General features: G+C 54.3%; 1 protein-coding gene across 9 annotated transcripts in view; it reads left to right on the top strand.

Moving 5' to 3' along the window:
- The window catches only part of GRM4 (glutamate metabotropic receptor 4), a 150,118-nt gene that overhangs the window by 13,470 nt on the left and 116,494 nt on the right, over positions 1–20,154 (top strand). The window contains exon 1 of one of the 9 annotated variants that reach the window (XM_045497946.1): positions 15,110–15,134. The exons of the other annotated variants lie outside the window; for them this stretch is intronic. The gene's annotated coding sequence lies outside the window, so the exon portion shown is untranslated. Of the gene's footprint in view, positions 1–15,109; positions 15,135–20,154 lie in introns of those variants that run through there. 9 annotated transcript variants of the gene reach the window in all.

Genomic DNA, 20,154 nt, shown 5'->3' with positions numbered 1-20,154 from the left:
AGATTGCCAGGGAGAAAAAGCAAGACTTTTGTTTTGACATTGTTTTCAAATAATTGCAATTCCCAAGAAAGATATGTTTTTCTTCTAGTAGCTGAGAGAGCCCTGTGTGGCCCTCCTACTCCACCCCAAGATTATGGTTAGAAAATGTGTCTTGATATTTTGGATGGGGCATTGGGCTACGGAACCCATAGAGAATGGATGAGGACAGGGAAAGGGCCTGGAAGGAGCAGGCAGTCTCTGTTTCTGTTGCCCTTGGCCCTGAACTAGGCTTCCCTTGCTCATTTCCTTCCTCCTGCCCTTCTTCCTTGCACACCTTTCTCCCTTTCCTTCTGGAATCCTTCCCTGCCCCCTCCTTGCTACCTCCCTTCCTCTCTTCCTGGGGCAAGAGCTGCTGATTTGCAATTCAATTGGAGCCAAGTGCTTCGCTAAGCTGCTAAAACAACTGAAAGCTACCGGGTAGAGAGAAAAACATTACAAGCATTTTACCAATAATTATGAGCCGCTCTGCTCTCGGAGCCTGCCTTGTTTGCTCTGTGTGTTTGTGTGTGCGTGTGCGACTGCGTGCGTGCGTGTGTGTGTGTGTGTGTGTGTGTGTGTGTGTGTGTGTAAGGGGGGGGGAGGAGGGAGAGAGAGAGGGAGGGAGAATGTGAGGAAAGAGGAGGAAGGAAAGCCCAGAGGAAGCTGCTGGGTCCCTCCTTCACCCTGGTGTTAGGCTCTCAGCCTTTGGAGATGGCCCCTTCTCTCCTCAGAGTCTCCAGAGTTAGGTGCAGTGGGCTGAGAGAGGCTGTCTGGGCCCATGCAGAGTGGGAAGTCTGAGGCTGAAGCTCTCTCACCTGGACCTTTTCTGGAGTCCATTTGCCCAGTCCCATGATGCATCCGTACTTGGGGGCATTTTGGGGAGCATGGATAGAAGTGGGGGTGGATGGTGTGGAAGGTCACCATGTTGGGGACGGGGGTGGGGACGAGTGGTAAAGAAAGGAAGCTAGAGTTGTCCCGTCACAGTGTGGCGTGGGGGTTGGAACTTTGTGGGGCCATGTGCTGTGCTGTCTCACCTATAGGCCTTCTTTCTGGAGTGTTGGTTTTACTTGATGGTTTTATGAAACACTGTCTAGGAACACTATCTTAATTTTCCAACAAATGGATGCATTACGAAGAATGCAGAATTAAGATGAAGGAAACTTTGCAATAGACAATCTGAACAACCTCTGGGGGGGCTGTGCTGCCTGAGGTCATTCCTGGTAGATGGTTTGGGAATGGGTAGCCTCGTCCAGGCTTCCCACCTTCCCTGTTTTGCATTGAGGAGTGGAGACCCAGAGCGGAGGAGGAAGCTCCTTCCTCCTCCGGGCTCAGCTGCTCAGGCCAGGGCCTGATGATGGTGATGGCTTGGGCTAGCTGAGTCATCACTTCAGCCTGCCTGCCCTAGGCCTGAGAGGTGAGGCTACTTTGGCCATCAGCAGAGGGGACAAGCCCCAGACTCCTTGTCAATCTGTCTGGATGGGGCCTAGACCCCCAGCCTTGGAGAAGGCCAGACCACAGATGGGGCTGCTGCAGTTTCCTTATTGGAGCTTTTTATTAAACACTTTTGGTGACTCTGGATGTTTTAATTTTTTTTTTTTATGTTTATTTATTTTTGAGAGACAGAGACAGAGTGTGAGTGGCGGAGGGGCAGAGAGAGAGGGAGACACAGAATCAGAAGCAGGCTTCAGGCTCTGAGCTGTCAGCACAGACCCTAACACAGGGTTCGAACCCATGATCCATGAGATCATGATCTGAGCTGAAGTCGGATGCTCAACCGACTGAGCCATCCAGGTGCCCCTACTCTGGATGTTTTAGAAAACAGCCTGATGGGGCCCTAGGGGCTATGACCTCAGTGAGTGCCTCCCTGCCATCTCCCAGGGACAAGCCAGTGCTCACTTTATAGGGAGGTAGAGAGGATCAAAGGAGTGGAGAGGTGTCACGTGACACAGGGTAAAGGCTCCAAGAATGGTGAGCATGTTCTTGGAAACATGGATATTTTGGGATGAGGCATCCAGTGACCCCACATAGGAATGCGCTGTGACCTCTGTGCTCACCCCTCTTTGGTTGGAGAAAGGTCTCTGGTGGGGTGAGGGTGCCTGGGCCAAATTGCATCACCAGCCAGGGGCTCACAAGTGTTTCATTTTCCCTGCCCATCTGGTCACCTGTGAACATGGCCCAGGCCTCAGTTTTATCTGTGCCTCCTCCAATTACAGAGAGATGAATGGGTTGGGGCAGAGGGTCGGGAGTCTCCCTGGCTGCTCAGAAAGAGAGACGGGACAGGGGCGGGGGTAGAGGCCTGGTAGAGGAGAGAAGGAATGGGGGACAGAGGGGGCACGTTGGGAAAGGGAAGGGAGGGGCAGGGCACGGAGATGGGAACCGAGCCAGAAGGAGTCAGTCATCTGTGGTCTGCATTCCCTGGGTTCCTTTTAACAGCGTTAATGTTCCAGGCTGGCGACAAGAGGGCTCCTCAATAATTAAACTGATAGAAATGAGAGGCTGGGTGAGAAACTTAGAAACCATTTACAGAGGCAAAGGGAGCGGAGGCCCCAGGCTGGTGAGCATGAGGGAGGGGCACCCAGGCAGGGACAGAAGCTGTGTCAGGTGTCTATTTCAAAGGGCACCACTGCAGCCCTGCTCTGCCAAGGCCAATAAGTGGGGCCTGCTGGGAGCTTCCACCAGAGTCTGTGATTATAGCTCCCCTTCCTCCAAGAGGTGAATTTCCTGTGCACAGTTCAGAGAGGAGCTCTGGGCTTGGGGACACTAGAGGTGATTTCCTGCCTGGCGAAAAGCTAATGGGGTGCAGTCGGGGCCAGGGGGTGAGCAAACCTCCCAGCTACTGGAGCTGGAAGGGCCAACTCCCATTCGTATAGAGGTGGAATCTGACCCCTGTTAAGTGACAGGGCGGAGCTAGAAGGCAGGTCCCCAGCTCCCAGGCCTGACTCCTTCCAGACTGCCTGTCCAAATAAACTGGGTTGGAAGTGAGACTCAGGCCTTTGTGGGGACCAGAAGCCCTGACTCTGAGTAGTCTTGGATCTGACTTGATAGCTTATATCCCTTACTTCCTGTCCCTTCATCCTCGTTTTGGCTCTCTTCCGGAGACAGGGAATACTGATAGGTGTAAAGCATACCTTTTGGAAGACATCCTAAAGCCTGAGGATGTGGCCTATGTAGTGCTATGTTGGGACAGCCCAGGTTTGGGTGCCAGTTAGGCCTGGGTTTGAATCTTCGTGCCCCCAGAGTTCGCTCACCATATAGGGCATTTGCACCGTAGTGTGAATAAGCCAATAAGATCTTTTCTTGAGAGCAGCCGTTGTTGGGGGGAGAAGGAACATGTTAAGTGCCTTCGGAAGAAAGCAGTTTTCAAATCGCAGACTTGTGAGAGCTAGAAGGATCCAGAAGTCATTGCACGGAGTCCCTCCCTCATTTGCAGCAGGCAAAAAGGCTGAGGCTTGAAGAAGGGGAGGCTAGCCAGTCCTTGCCACCTTGGCTAATTGTTTAGCTTGTTTGTGCCTCTGTGTATTTCCTCGCTTGTTAAATGGGGATGATAATGGTCTCCTAGGCCAGGTGAGAGAATTAGGAGTTAATGTCCAGGGAGGGCCTAGCACGGTGCCTGGCACACAGTGAGCCCACAGGAAATGTCATTGCACAGCTTGTGGCTGGACCTGAAACCAGCACGAGAGACTCCATTGATGTGGAAGAGGCTGGAGCGGGTGGGCAGTGACAGACGGTGACCTTTGAGGCCGATCCTGGAGAGGCCCCACCATCTGCTGGGCCTCTTGTGTCTTCCTGAAGACTGAGCAGCCAACTTAACTTTCAGATAACGAGCTTTGTTTCGCTGTCACAACAGTGGCATGTGGGAGGAAGAAGCTGGGCGGAGTGGAGGGAGGGCAGAAGGGGGAAGGCAGGAAAGGGGGTGGAGGGGACACTGGTGAGCAGGGGAGAGGGTGGAGGTGGGCAGGTGCCCCAGGTTCCTAAGAGAGGCCGGGCCGGGGCCAGTGGTGAGGCATACTAGCCCTTCTGGGCACCCCCCCCCGCCCCCGCCACCCCAGCCTGGCTGTGTGATGCTCTTGACCCACGTGGGGCTGTAAGTGCTGTAACGGTTTGTGGCTTGTTTCTGGAGAAAGCTGCCTGCTTGGGGCTTGGCTTGTCTAAGCTCCTCCGCGCCTGGCCCAGGACTCCTGGGGAGACTTTGTGGCTTAGATAACGCAAGATGTTCTGTTGAGGATATGGCTTTGTGTCTTCAAAGTGTTTTCATTGCACAACCAGGAGGAGCTTTGGAGACAGTCCATCTACACCGCCCCCCTCCACGCCCTCCCCCCCCCCCCCCCCCCCCCGCAGCATGCCCTTCTTCCTTGAAGACCACTTCATCCTTCCAGCACCCAAGCCAAAAACCTGGCAATAGTTTTGACCACCCTTTTTCTACAAGGAAACCCTACAGGCTTTCCTTTCAGAATGTGTCCTCTGGGGCCTCCCACCTCTGGGGCCTCTCATCCAGACCATTGCAGAAACCTTCTCCTCTTCCCCCTGCTTCTTTTTTTTCCCCCCCTGCTTCTAAATGGGCCTACCACAGCCAAACTTCTGCTCAGTGGCCAGGGAGATCTTTCTAAAAGCCGAATTGAGTCTACTCACCTCTGTTAAACCTTTTATTGCTTTTAGATTAAAATGCAAACTTCCAAACCCTTGCCGGTCTCAGAAGCTCTGTGCTACCTGGTGCCCAACCACGTCTGTTGTCTCTCCTGGGGGCAATCCACACAGTCACTCTATTTTCCTTATGGTCCGTCATGACACTGTGCTATTTTCCCCACCACAGGGCCTTTGCACCTGCGTTCCCCTCTGTATGGAATGTTCTCTCCTGACTCTATGAGGCTAGATCCTTCTCATTCAACCTTAAGCTTAAATGGACTCCCTCCCCTCTGCCTCTCCCCCCGCCCCAGTTATTCTATCTTGTTTCCTCATCTTTCCCTTTATGGCACTCATCACAGTTTGTACTCATGCCCATATTTGCTTGTTTTCCTTTTTGCTGCTGGCTTCCCCCTCTAGACTAGGGGTTAGCAAACTATGGCCCATGAGCCAAATCTGGCCCACCACTTGTTTTTGTATGACCCATGAACTAAGAATGGTCTTGGTATTTAAGTGGTTGAAGAAAAAGAATCAAAAGAATAATATATCACAACACAGGAAGATCACATGAAATTCAAATTTCAGTGCCCAGCGATGAAGTTTGGTGGGTATACATAAGACCTACATTTGTGTATTGTCTAGGGCTATTTTTAAAATTTTTATTTATTTATTTTTTTATTTTTTGAGGGGGGCTGCGGTGCAAGTGAGCAAGGGGCAGAGAGAGAGAGAGAAGTGGGGCTCATCTGAAGTGGGGCTCGAATTCACAAACTGTTGAGATCATGACCTGAGCTGAAATCAGATGCTTAACTGACTGAGCCACCCAGGTGCCCTACAGGGCTACTTTTTTTAAAAAAAGATTTTATTTTTTTTAATGTTTATTTCTTTTGGAGACAGAGAGACACAGTGTGAGCTGGAGAAGGGGCAGAGAGAGGGAGACACAGAATCCGAAACAGGCTCCAGGCTCCGAGCTGTGAGCACAGAGCCTGACGTCGGGCTCTAACTCACGAACCGCGAGATCATGACCTGAGCTGAAGCTGGACGCTTAACCGACTGAGCCGGCCAGGGGCCCCAAAAAGATTTTATTTTTTAAGTAATCTCTGTACCCAACATGGGGCTCAAACTCACAACACTGAGATCAAGAGTTGCACACTCTACCGACCCAGCCAGCCAGGTATAGGGCTACTCTTGAACTACCGCCTGGGGACTGAGCAGATGAGACCAGTTGACCCTCAGCAGCACCCGTAGGAACCCCGGCTGGTGCCAGGCCCGCAGTAGGCTCTCAGGAGTCTTGGCTGAATGGTGTCATGGAGAGCGAAGCGTCTGCTCCCCATGTCCCCCCAAACTCTGTGATACCAGCAGGGATGCCATGGTCTGCACCACCCTGCAGACGCCCCTAGCCGTGGGGATGAGTGCAGCCCGGCCCATCGAGCCATTGGGTCAAACCAGTGCCAACCAGTGCCCATCACTCTGGTGAACTCCAGGACCACTTGGATCTGTTTCCACCCTCCCAAACACCTCCAGCGCCTCCCTGACTTACGGAATTGGAATTCCCTTCACCTACACCGTTTTCCCTGTTCGAGGGTAACCCCATGCACCATTTTAGGCTGTTATTAGAGATTTGTCCCAACAAAGCTTCCTCAATAGATATTTGGGGGTGAATGAGAGACCCTCCAGAAGAGGTGTCTGAGGTGGAATTATCACAACGTTTGCACGACACATATCCTGTGCCAGGGGCCGTCTTAACCCTCACGGCAGCCCGCGGTGGGCAGTTGTTATCCCCATTGTACAAGTGGGCAACTGAGGCACAGAGAAGCCAAGCAACTTGACCAAGGTCCCACAGCTAGCGTGGTGGAGCCAGCATGCAAACTGTGCGGCCCCGAACCTGCCCATTTTGCCACTCTGCTCTCCTAACTCTTGGCCACCCGATAGACTCGGGTTTGAGACCTGGCCTAATACTGCGTGGCTTTTCTGAGACTCAGTTGATCGTCTGCAGCGCGGACACGATGGCACTCACCCGGCAGAGGCGATAATGTGGGCAAAACCCTTCGTAGGTGCTTTGGGGACGCGGGTGTTACCGGAACAGTTTTGATATTGGTAGAATAGTTTTGATAGCGTTTGTGAGGGGCTAGGTGGCCGAAGGGGTGGGGAAGGAGGGGAAGAGGTGGGGGAAGTAGGTCTTGCTGAGGGTGACTCTCAGGGGCTGTTCTCAGGTGAGAAGTGCATAGCCCATGCTTTTATAGCCTCCCTCTTTCCCCCAAGCACCAGGTGTCCCTCTGTGGTGAGAGCCTGGGAAGGGGGACGTCAAGACGTCAGGGTCAGGCTGGAGCCTGCAGAGAGAGGGGAGGGAGGTGCAGTGGGGGGGGGGGATGTGGCACTGGGCTCAGAGCCCCCCACTGACCACTCCACTGGCTGTTCTCTCTGCCCTCTGTGCTCTGTCCCAACCACCTGATTACTGTCCACAGTGGAGCGGTGCCCCCCCCCCAATATAGTCAGATACCGGGGATGCAAGGCGGGGGGAAGGATGGGTGGGTAGGGCTGCGGGGGGAGACGTTGCGTTGCCTCGGTGGTTCTCAAGCCTGGCACCTCATCACAGTCACCTGGGGAGTTTACTAGAGCATCGGATTCCTCAAGCTCCAGCAGGCGGATGAGGCCTGGGGGCCGGGCCTGTGGTTGGACACCTGCCAGGAGGCTTGGTTGGCCACCAGACCGTGTGGTCTGAGTCGGCCTGGTGTTCCCATCCCACCAGGCTCTCCAGGGAGGACCCTGCCCCCGCTGCAGCCCTCTCGAGCCAGCTGCCTCGCAGGTGCACCCTGGGGTTGCAGACCCAGCTCTGAATACAGGAGGTTTGGGGCTGGAAGCCTGGGTTCAGCTCTGGTGACTGGATTGGCAAACAGGCTCATGATGGTGAAATTTCAAGGAGGCAGAGGGGCCTCTGGGGCCGCTTCCCAGAAATGCCCTGGAGGGAGGCCTGGTGCGCTCCTGGAGTCCAGGTAGGAGATGACAGGGGCCCCGGGGCAAGAATTCATTCACTCATTCCACTCACGGACTCCATATCGAACATCTTCTCTGTGCCTAGCACTGCTAGAGAAGTGTTCTCCATCTGGCTGCACCTTGGAATCACCCAGGGAGTTTAAAAAAATCCTAGTACCCAAGGCTCACCCCAGGAATTCAGATTGATTGGTCTGAGATGGGGCTTGGGTTCCCCACGTGATACCCACGTGCCGCCCAGGTGGAGAACCACCGCTCTAAGCAACTTTGTAAAGCAGGAAACAAAACGGAGTAAGGCCTGGTCCCGGTGGGCTTCTGTTAGAGGGGGAAAGCAGGCAGGGAACAGGTAAAATGTATAATACCTAATGGGGGGGGGGGCAGTTCCCTGCAGAACAAAGCTGAGGCATGGCGGAGGGGTGCCAATGTAGACAGGATGGTTGGGGGTGGCTTCACTGAAGAGGGATTATTTCTGCATAAGCTCAAATAGAACAAAGGGACTTGCCCACTGGCTATCTGGAGAGTGTTCTAGGTAGAGAGAACAGCAAGTACAAAGGCCCTGGGGCAGGACTTTGCTTGATTGTTGACCTAGGGACTCAAGAGGGAGGACCAAGACAGCTCTGGGGATGGGAGAGGGGGACCAAGGGAGTGCCCAAACCTACATCCTGACCCTTATTGCTGCCAAGGGTGTTGTGGGGGGGAGGGGTCAGCAGGAGTCTGGGGACCTTGGGCAATCACTGGGCCTCTCAGGACCTCAGTTTCCTCACCTGTTAAATATGCAAATGGTCCCTGAACAGTCCTTGTGAAACCACAGAGGTGATGGGTGGGTGGGGGAGGAGATATAAGGGTGGAGCCTGTGGGAGAGGCTCACTCTTTCCCTCCGCTCCCACTCTGATGGCCTCCTCCCACCCCTGGCCCCTTGTCCCTCTTCCACCCCGTCTCCCTGGCCTGAGGAAGGAGAGCTCGAGACAGGAGCGAGGCAGGGCCAGCCAGATGGGGAGCCCCAAGAGGCAGTAGCATGCGATGGTTAAGGCATGGGCTCCGGGGCCAGATGGCCTGTCCTCAAACCCCTGCTCTGCCATTTATTACCTGGGAGTACCTCTCTGTGCCTCAGTTTCCTTGTCTGTAAAATGCTCCCCACCTCACAGGGCACGGTAAAGATTAAGTGAATACACGGAAAGTGCTCAGACCAGCACCTGGCATGTAGACTGGGGATATCGGCCGAGTGCCTGGTTGCGGCGGGCAGCCCAGAGCACTCACTGGCTTTGGAGGCAGCCACATGGTAGGTGGCTCAGATCTTGGCCCCAGATCCCTCACCCTGTCTGGACCTTGCTCATCTCATCTGTGAAATGGGTAGAATCACGTGTACCTCTCAGGGTAAGGATGTAGGATAATGTAGTGAGGAGCTGGTGGTGTGGGTGCACCATAGGGCTCAGTAATGTTAGTCCTCATCGCGTGCAGGCAGAGCATTGAAGGGGGGTTCAAGGGGGGAGGGGGAGTGATCTGAGCCATGCAGGCTGGGGAGCTGGGCAATATGGAGGGGCAGATCACTGGCTTTTGGCAGAGGGATGATGGGTGAGTGTAGCTGAGTTCCCCCCAGTGTGTTGGTCCTGGGGCTCTCCAGGCACTCACTGTGAGGCGTGGGGGATGCTGGGTGATCTCTGGCTCTCCACTCAGGGGAGGGCTGTGGGTCCCCTTACCACTGAAGCCTCCCATAGCTCAGGGACCTGTGTTCTGGGTCTGGCTCTGCTGACAACGCGCTGTGACCTTGGGTGGGTCGGCTGTTCTGTAAAATGAGGGCATCGGATCAGGTGGGCCAAGCCCACTCCTCTACCTGGTGTCCTCTCCTGGAGAAGGAGCACTGAGCCTACTCCCCAGCGGTCAGGTTACCGCGGTATTGCCATGGCCCCAGTGGCCTTTCTCGTGGCCTCTCCAGTGTAGTCCAACCTGCCTCGACCCTGCATATTCTGAGTGTGTGCTATGCTTTCCAAAACCTGCCTCGGGGATTTTCCTGGCCGTGTGCTCCTCCTGGAACTTCCCTCCTGATGCCCGACTGGCAGAGTCAGACTCCTTCTTCAAACCCTGACTCAAACTCCAAGACTCTCCTGACCCGTGAAGGGCTGAGCTGTTCCTGGGGTACGTGGGGTCCTTTGTGTGGCTGTTGTGGGCCTCCCTGACGTCCATGGGCTTGTGGAGGGCAGGACTGGGCCTCCCTGGGACCCAGGGACCTGGGCCTGGGTCTTCCCCTTGCCCTCAGTGCCCCCGGCCCTGTCTGTCAGCCTTGGGAAAACCGAGCAACCCCGCAACCCCCCTCCCCAACCCCCCCAAAGCAACCCCTGCGTGGGAGCTGTGCCTGGGGCAGGGGTGTGGCCCATGCCTCCGCCTGTCTGTCAGAGGGTTAAGCTCATAGTACCTCCCCCTGCCTAGTCCTAAATGAGCTGTGTGCTTTTCCACTTCCTCCCAGTTTATTAAACTTGCATTTTTATGACCCAGACATGTTGGAAATGAAAAGGCGGCACATTCTGCTTTATATTCCAATTGACCTTTACGCTTGCCACTTACTTGGGGGCCCGGGCTGGGGTGAGGTGAGGAGATGCATGCCCCCGCCTCCAGGCTCTGGGCTGCCATGGAGAATTGTATCCTGGAGCCACGTTTTGCGGGGCAGGGAAGCGGGGGAATCAGAGCCCCCTTGGTCCCCAGCCCCTGCCTCCTTCTTTGGGACTCTGTGGATTTCTCTGCTTCCCTCTTCTGTTCTCCCCCCATCTCTCTCCTTCCTGCCTTTTATACCCTCTCTGGCTCTGCCTGGGCCTCTCTCTGGGTCATGTGGGGTGGCCTTATCCATGGTTAAGGCCAAGAGGTAGGAGTGGCCCACAAGGTCCCCTGTTTCTGGACAGGTGTGCCCCGCCTCATGGCCACTCTGGCCACCTGCCCGCTTCACACCTTGATTAGGGCCATTGGTACCCTAATGTGCTGAGCACTTTCTGGTGGGCACCCAACCCCTCCAGGTCCCCTTTCCATTCTCAGATGGTCCTCTCCACCCCAACATAGCTCCAGAAATTTCCCCTTGATTGAAGATGTGGCCTGGCTGTGAACAGATGCTGCTCGGGGCTGTTTTCCTCGCCTGTGGGATGACCGTGAGCGAGCTCTGCACGCATCCCCGGGGGCTGGAGAGACGGGGTTGGTCTCAGGGGTGTGAAGCTGTTTCAAAAGGGGCCAATCCTGGCCCTGCCACTCTTGCCTGTGTGATCCTTGGGCAGGTCACATGACCTCTGAGCCCAGTTTCCAGATCTATAAGATGGGTAGGATAGTTGTATTAAACGGGACAATGAAAAGTGGCACATGACCCAGTTCGAGGAACAGTAGCTGTTGTAACGCGTGCTCATGTGAGGGGGGGGGCTGGATTCTTCTCCCTGTTCCTTTCTTTCTTCGTTCCTTCATTCCTGGACCTGAGTCCTCCCCAGGCTTCTGTTTTTCCTGGGGCCACCGAGAAGTGCCCTGGGATGACCCAGGAGGCATGAGGCACAGGTACCACGAAGATGGACTGGCCTGGCTGCCGGCTCTCTAGCCATCCCCGGGGGCCTAGGGGAATTTAAAACTCATTAGGGCTGAAATATGCTGGAGGGACAGAGGGAGGGAGCCCGCTGAGCACCACCCCATGCGGGGCAGGAGCATAGGGGGGCCCTAAGGGTCCTTGGGTGTCTGGGCATCTCTGGCCGGGGCTGAGGAGCAGAGAGGCGACACTTAGCTCATTCTCCAGCCCCTGGGGCTGTGGTTCAGTGGGAGGTCCTGCAGGGTGTGTGTGGGGGGGCGGTATTTGTGTTCAGGGCTGCTGCCTCCCTGTCTCCCTCCAAGTTCAGGCCCTGATTGCTGTCAGGGAGTCCAGTGTGGCCCCTTCGTCAGAGCAGCAGGAAGAGGGCAAAGCTGGACCGTTAGGAACGAATTTGGGTGGCAACCCCCCTCCCCCACCGGGGGGACATTTGAGGCTTAGGATTGGGGGGCCGGGTGTGTGAGGGGTGTGGCTTCCGGGACCAGGTCTGTTCTGAGGGGGGATGGGGATATGGGGTGCACACAGCTTTCACAAAGGAGCCTTTTATCAAAGATGAGTGGTATTTTCCAGGTGGGCTTGACGGAAAAGGGTCTCTCTCTCTCTCTCTCTCTCACTCTCACAAGGCATCATGTATTCTATTACCCTCCAAACTTCAAGCACATGGAGAATTATAGAGACGAATAAACTGTCCTAGACTCATCACGTGGCTTGATCAAATATTGATATTTTGCCCTACTGGTATCAATGTTTGTTTTCATGCTAAGGAAGAAAACATTGCAAATGTCATCAGAGGGCCCGTGTGAGCGTCCCTGTGCTCCGCCTCTTCCTCCTCGGAGGCCGCCACCGCCCTGTCCTGTGCGGATTGTTTTTAGTTCTTTTAATGACTGTGCACTTAAAAATAGTTTTGTGTGTTTTATTCATTTTTGAGAGTGAGAGAGACAGAGCATGAGTAGGGGAGGGGCAGAGAGAGAGGGAGACACAGACTCTGAAGCGGGCTCCAGGCTCCGAGCTGTCAGCACAGAGCCCAACGTGGGGTTCGAACTCACGAGCCTTGAGATCATGACCTGAGCTGAAGTCGGACGCTTAACCGACTGAGCCACCCAGGTGCCTCTAGTTTTGTGTGTTTTAAGCTTGATAAAAAATTGGATCACGTTGGGTGTCCTGGGGCTGGCTGCGTTTGCTCAGCTTGTCCCGTTCCTTTTCTTGGCCGTTTGGTTCCTCACTGGAACAGCGCCCTGTGCATTTACTCGTTCATTTCTTGGGGTCACCTGGGCAAGTCCCCTGATGATCTTCCTGGCTCATCCCAGGGGTGCTGCCCGACCATCCTTGCCCGTGTCTCTCTGTGTTCTTGGGAGAGTTTTCTTGTGGGTCACACTCAGGAGCGGAATTGCAGACTCGTGGAGAGTACGCCTCCTGAACTTCCCCAGAGGCTGCCATGTTGCTCTCTACCTTTGATGCAGGGTGCTGGTTTCCAAACCTGTCTCCCCATTGGAACCCCCTGGGGCTTGTTAAAACACAAGTTTTCACCAGATGCCTGGGCCTACGTGGCCCTGCGACGGGGACTCTTTGCGTGCGAAGTCTTGTTTCATAAGCTCCTGGGGGCTTCATGGACCTACATTTGGAGATGCCTTGACTGGATCTGCCAGTCACTTGCTGTGCAACTTTGAGCAAGTTGCTGGATCTCTCTGAGCCTGAGTGTCCTCCTCTATAAAATGGGGATGATGATAATGGTGAGGACTCAGTCAGGGTTGGCCCTTGCCTCCTCTGGGGGTTGGCTTGGTGCTTTTGAGGTCTGTGATGTACCCAGGGTTGCCACGGCCTGACCGGGCTCTTGTGTCATCCAGAGGAGCAATGTACCTCCTTGACTCTGTGAAGTCGGTTTTGGATTCGTTGTGTTGGTCAACAAGCATGATGGACGACTGCCCCGTGCAGGCCATGCCATGTTTTAGAGACCTGGAGTATGGGCCAAGGACGCTGATGTCAGAAGTCAACGGTCAGTAATTCCATGACAGTGAGATGAGGGCTTTCACGGAGATGGACGAGGCCCGGTTGGGGGGTGGGGTGTCAGGGAAGGCTTCCTGTAGGAGGACAACTAGCTGAGATTCAACAGCGAGCATACAGTGAGGTAGGTGGAGGGCTGTGCTGGCCAGTGGGGGAGGGCATTCCAGGTGGAGGGACCCAGGAGGCCAAAGGCCTGGTGGTGAGAGAGGAGAGGGAGAGTGGGAGCGAGCCTGGTGCTTGTGTGGGGGTTGGCCGTCTCGCTTCAGGACTGCTGAGGCTCCCGGTGACACAGACATCTACCTCCTGGCAGCGGTTGCCTCTGACTGAGGCCTCAGATTGCAGCTGGAAGGGGGTTTATGGGAAGCCTGAAGTGTGAGGAAATGTTAAGTGCCTTATAAGTACTTTGATTATTTTAAATTGCTTAAGTGGTTTCTAAGATGGTCCTAAGTATCCCGGGGACACAGACACAAAATCAATTAGGAAAGTACAACAAACCTAATGAGGGGAGAGTAGCCCCCTCCCCGACACCCACCTCGGCCTGGCTCTGGCCCTGGACCAGGACCCCTACTTTCACCTGCAGCATCGGGCTGGGGAGCCCCCAGCCTCTGCGCTGGGCCCTCCTGGCCTTGAGTCCTGCCTTCTCGCTCAAGTGTTTTGCGGGGTGGTGGGAGAGGAAGGGGTGTCTGGAGGGGTAGGGACGGGAGGCAGAGAGAGGGGTTGTATGTGGAAGTGCCTGAGAGGGTCTCCTTTAAAGATGCTTCTCTCTTCTGAATGTGCCTTTTATCCAGGGGCCCTGGAGCCCCCTAGGCCTACAGTATTACCGTTAATATTATTATCACCATCATTGCTATTTACAGCATTATTTTTTAAGCGCGTAATACATTCCCATGGGCTTTCAAACATACCAAAGGACATACCCCAGCCCTACCGTGGAGGCAGCCGCTGCTCCCCGTGTGACCTTCCAAAGAGGGCTGTGGTCTGGACTCGGGGCTGTGGCGTTGCAAACTCCGGGGGCGCCATTCACCGTTGACTGTTCACTGAATCTGGGGTGCGGGGTGGGGGGTGGGGATGTGTGCACGCATACGTTCTCCTCCGCTGTTTTCACACGCCGCAGCACCTGCCTGGTGGCCGTGGGGATTGCTCATCAGCCAGGAAGGACCTTGGCCTTTGTACGGCCACAGAGTACGCCCTGCTCCCAGTCTCCTCGTGGCAGACACCAGGTGCTTCCCAACCTGGTGTGTTTGAGAACACGCCTTGTGCGACTGACTTCGTGCCTCGGCCACGTTGCGTGTCTCTATCGGGAGAATTCCTACAGAGCGCCGGGTCACAGGACCAGTGTATTCGTAATCTCTTGCCCTCCTGCCGGCCAGGGGTGGGGGCCACACTTCCTGTGGCTGCTTCTCTACCTCTGCTGTCAGCCGGGCGGGGCCGGGAGGAGGCCCTGTGGCTGATGCTGACCCGGGCCCTGTGCCACCAGCCTCGTGCAGCAGATCGTGGGGAGCAGGGACCCCGCTCCTTGACACAAGAGCTGCCCAGAAGAGTGAGTGGGCCCCGCTTCACTGTGAGTCTGTGTGGGGGTGGAGGCAGGGGCAGGGGCAGCTCCAGGCCTCTGCGGGGGTCTAGTGGGAGCCGGAGGCCCTGGGCTCCTGGGTCTCCATCCCACACATGCTCTGAGAAGGTGCTGAGAACCGGCAGGGTGGATGACCATCGCTGGCCTGGCTCGGTTGTCTGCCCGCCCTTCCCTCCGCCCCTGCATCATTCAGGTGTGATTGCTCCTAGCAGAACTGCTTCTGTGCCCACGTTCTGCTGTCTTTGGGCCCCATGGCTGCCTTGTGTGTCCATTTAACAGATGCAGCTCTGAGGGGCGGTGACTCCTTGGGTCCTGCAGCGGCTCAGGGGTGGAGTTTGGCTGGTCCCTTGCCTCCCCGGCTCCTTAAGGAGTGCTTCTGTCCCAGGTCCGCAGGTAAGGCTCATCCGTCCGTCCGCATCTCGGTTTAAACACTTCTCACTGCCCGCTGCCAGGAGGGCCCCCCTTCTGTTCTAACTAGCCTTGGGACCTTGGCAAAATCACTTAGACTATCTGGCCTCTCCATTTTCCCATCCGCACGAGGCATCCAGATCCAATTTTACTGAATACTTTCTGAGGGTAGTGAGGCAGGAGATTCCCCACTTCTTCCCGGAGGGCCTCAAAACTCTTCTTTTGGGGGACTTGAAACTGTTCTTGTTTTCCATGTGAATTTTCCATGCAATACCTCCTCGGAAGCACCAAGGAATCCGCTGCCTCCTTCCTCCTACCCCAAGGTACACAGTGAGATGAGCAAAGAGCCTTGTCACCTGGAGCACATTGTACATATTTATTATATTAATTTTGCATAATTCACCGAACTCTCTTCGAAAGAGATGTGGCTTCCCTTATTGAAAACTCTCTTTCCCATTCTGCACATCCAGCTTCAAATGTCCTCCTCCCCTGAGACCCTTCCCGCCCAAACCAGTCCCCGCCTGGACCAACTCCCTTAGTCAGTGCTGGCCCCTGAGCTTTCATTCCCTCTGGTCTCTCCACCGAGAGACCCTGAGGTTAGGGACGATGTCACCCGTTTCTTTTGTGGGTCCCCACAGAATCTGGAGGGATGAGTCAAAAAATATTTTTAACAGAAAGCTGTCAATGTGAAGAACAAAAATCTCTGTTCCTCAAAGGAATCAGGCACAGAGCCTCCTGGAAGTTCGGCAGCTGGTACTTGATTTGACAATGAACTTTCCCAGGTTCATTTCCCAATGACCTTTCACGAGAGGTCCGATGAGTGGGTTTTGCTACAATCTGTACAGTGGTCTTTGGCAACGCTTTGAAGGAAGAAGTGGGGTTTTCCTTAGCTTTTGTTTGGTTTCCAGTTTAATTAAAAATACGTATGTTTTATGTACAGTTTGCGAGTCAGCGTAGGAGTATGGCCCATGATTTTGGGGACTTTCAGACACCTGCTGTAGGCAGCTTCTGAGCATTTCTTGGAAACCGTGGTACGGCCTTAGGGCCCAGTGATAAATGGGAATAGGGGAAGCAGGGTCACTCACAACCATCGGCAGGTGACGATCTTTCACAGTTGCTTCTTGGTCATTCCACACGACGGCCCTACAAAGTGGTCAGGACAGATGCCCTGACTTTACATGAGGAGATTGAGACCCAGAGAAGTTACTGTGTGGGAGGCCACCTAGCTAGTCAGAATCAGAGCTGGGCTTGGAACAGGGGTCCCAGACTTCCAGCCCAGTGCTTGCCCTCTACACACACCTGGATGTCACAGGCAGATCCTTTGAGGCCACCAGCTCTTAGTGTGAATCCATGGGTGGTGGTGAAGGTGACTTGCAGGCTGGAAGCATGTCGGTCTTCCCTCTGCCCCACAGAGCGCGGGAGAGTCAGCCTTGTGCCCCTATGTGTGAGTGTGGCTTATGCCCCCACACTCCTTCCTGTTGGTGTTGTTATAAAAGCCAACATGTTCATTGCAGATCTGGAAGAAAACAGAAGAGCATAAAGAAGCAAATGAAAATTGCCCACTCATCCCGCCATCCAGAGTGACAAACTTGAAACGTTTGTGTATTTCCTTCTAGCCTTTCCTGTGTATAATTTATGACGTTGCGACCGTAACATCTATGTGGTTCTGTAGCCAGCTTTTGCCCACCAGGCTGCGGTTGGGAGCATTTTCCACCATCCTTAAATAGTCTCTGAAACATGGTGGGTGATGGCTATGCAACCCCCCATCAGGGGGCCCTATCATCTTTTATGTGTCACATCTCTCTGGTGGCTGGTGGGGTGTGGGGTTTCTGGGCTGCTTCCTCACCGTGTCCGGGCATTTGCAGTGGACTCTCCCTCCATGGGGGGATGTGACCATGAAGGCTTGGGTGCTGGGTAGGTGGGAAGCAGGAGGTGGGAGGGTCCTGCCTAATTGGACCGGTAATCCTGGGAGAGACAGGTGCTCAGGTGAGCTCCCTGAGAGGGCGGACGGGAAGGTGGACATAGCAGGTGGAGTGTGGGAGGCAGAGCCAGGTGTCCTCAGTGATGCTGTGGGCGTGGGACACGGGGGCCTGGAGAGACATGCTCAGCTGAACTACCGGTGTGGGGCTGAGAGATTGCGGTTTCACTTTATTCCTGCCCTGGGTGAAAGTCCCCCCCCCTCCCCCACCCCGGTGCTCCAGAAATTAAACTCAGGGATTCCAATCCAGGGCGGTGGCTGAAGGGGAGGTGGTGGGCAGGGGGCCAGGCTTGGCAGGGAGGGGAAATGACCTCATCTATACCATTTGCTGTGGACAGGTGGGACGCATGGCAGGGGGTGCCTGGAGAAGGAGTTAGCAGCCCCTGGGTTCCCAGGGTGGCATTGTCTCTACAGGCCATCCGGCCTACCTGCACCCCAGTCCTTTCCTCTGGCTGCTGCCACTTCTGCTCCGGTTCCTCTCCTTCAGCCTCCCAAGATCCCATCTGCTGGTTTCTCTTTCTGGTCTTTCCTTTGTCCACCTTTTCTTTCCTTTACATTAAAAAGAATTGAAGTATAACTTATATGTAGTAACGTGAACACATTTCACATGTACTACTTGATGAGCATTTATAAATGTGTATATGTGTATGAACATCAAGCCAGAGAACATTTGCAGTACCCTAGAACGTTCCCTTGAGCCTCTCTTAGTCAATATCCTTGCTTCCCCAAGGCTAATCACTAGCCCAACTTCTAACAGCATGGATTATTTGCATCTGGCTTTGAGCTTGTATAAACAGAATCATACAGTAAGCCTTTCGTGGCTGGCATCTTTCACGTGATCTGGGAGATTCATCCACGTGCTTGACTATATTCCTGTTTTTCATTGCTCTGTACTATTCCGTCGTGTGCTTAGTTCGTAATTTACGTATCTCTACTCTGCTTCCGTTGGACGTCTGGGCTGAATCTGGTGATTGGCTATTATGAATAAAGCTACTCTGAATATTTGTATACGTGTCTTTGAGTGGACACAGGCACTCATTTTGCGTATATGTGAACACACATACCACATACACACGTGCGCGCGCACACACACACACACACAAATTGCTGGCTCATCGGCTACGTGAATGATTAGCTTAATGAGGCATCTGCCAAACATTTCCCCAAAAGGGTTATGCCTTCTCGCCTCCTTTTTTTGCTTTGGAAATTCCACCTGGGCTTCTAGGCCCGTCTCAAATGCTACCTTGCCCATCATCTTGATGGATAACAACACCCATCATTCAGGTGTCAGCTCTACAAGGCAGGATTGTGTCTCGCTTCTTTACTGCTCTGCCTTCTGGCCAGGAACATAGTGGGTGCTTAATAACACCCATGGTTGAATTTATGTGCCTGGCACTGTGTCAGAGCCTCACATAGATTATCTAAGGTAAGTGACCAGCCGGGAAATTCTACAGGTGAGGAGACAGGCTTGTCCAGGAAGCAGCAGAGGCCCGCAGCACCGCCTTTCCCCGAAGCCTGCGCTCATTCCACAGTTCCTGGCGGCATGTGTTTGCAATTTCTTGCTCTTTTTCAGCTCGCCCACTTTGATTTCACTCGGCCTCATATTCTAGTCCGGGGGTTGTTGAAGTAAATCTCGTGGGTGACCTAGTTAGCTTGTGACCCAGCCAGCTCTTGGAGGATCCGCCAGCTCTGTCTTCATCCTGAGTCTGTGCCCCAGAAGCAGGGAATTTCAGGCTGGGGTATGGGTGGTAAGGCTGCAGAAACCCACTCAAATGAAATTAAAGCCTTCTCTTAGTAGGGCCAACATTCGTATCTCATTTTTACCTTGTCAAAGCCCCTCTTCATTGATTGTGACACTCCCTGGAGATCACAGCCTGGGCATCATCATTTGCATTTTCTGACTGAGAAGAACAGAGCCCAGGGAGGTGGTATGATGTGCCCAGAGTTTACCGTGTTGCTTGGAGAAGAGCCGGGGGGAGTCTTGAACTCTTGCCTTCCGGCCATGTGCTGTAAAGTGTGGCAGGGTGTGCTGGGAGCTGATAGAGAATCGGGAGTTCAGCTCAAAACCCAGCCAGGCTTGTCCCAGGGCTGCTTTGGGAAACCAGAAAGGCTCTTTTAGGTCATCGATTTACTAAATGGTTTTTTAGAGCCCTGGAAGTTTTGCCAAGTGTCTCAGGGGCAGCTCCGGGTGAAAGGTCACAGCGGAGGCTTAGAGGAGGGGGCACTGTCCGTGGTGCTGAAACAGGACTTGGCTGTGGGGAGGTGAGGGAGGGAAGCAGTGTTGGCCTTAAGGGCGCTTATGGCTTCCCAGGAGGTGCTATCCTGCCAGTTTTGGTGGGAGCTGGGCATGTGGCCGGGCAGACGGTGCGGGTGCCTTGATATTTTAATTGAAGCCTGGAGACACGGTTGCTCTCTCTACTGCGCTAACAATGTACGGAATAAATAATTCAGCAGTGGTTGTGTTGTGCCTGCTGTCCTCACCCATGGGGGTGGCCACGCTCGTGCTCATACGTGCAGGCTGCCGGGCTGGGCCAGGAGCTGCTATTATGGGCTGGACCATTTTAACAGGGCCCTGGCCACCTCTCAACCCTGGTGAATTGGTTTCCTCCCAGGCACCCCCAAGGAGAGGTTAGTGGAACGTTGGGCCAACTGCTCCTGTGTGTCACGATTAAGTGGCACTTAAAGGTCCGTTTGTCCTCAGACTGGCCTGAAATGCCAGCAAACTGGAGGAAAGGCCCCTCTTAATGGGCACTCTCCCTGGGCTGTGTTTGAACTGGTTCCATTTGATTCAGCAAATATTTATGGAGCTCCAAGTTTATGCAAGATACTGGAGCAGGTGGTAGGAATGGGAGAGATTGCCAGAGTGAATTAATCTGGGTCCTTCCTGGATGGGGAGGTGTGACATACATGCGATTTTGTCATAGCTCAAGTTGGGGTGTAGGAGGGCTATGGTGGAGGTGCAGGTGAGGGTCTGTGGGGCCTCAGGAGGGAGAACTCGCTTTGGACAGGGCACGCATGCGGTGGCTG

This window comes from Leopardus geoffroyi, chromosome B2 (assembly GCF_018350155.1).
Source record: "Leopardus geoffroyi isolate Oge1 chromosome B2, O.geoffroyi_Oge1_pat1.0, whole genome shotgun sequence".
Lineage (NCBI taxonomy): Eukaryota > Metazoa > Chordata > Mammalia > Carnivora > Felidae > Leopardus > Leopardus geoffroyi.
The sequence above is the reverse complement of the archived record's forward strand: the minus strand, read 5'-3'. Positions and strand labels throughout refer to the sequence as shown.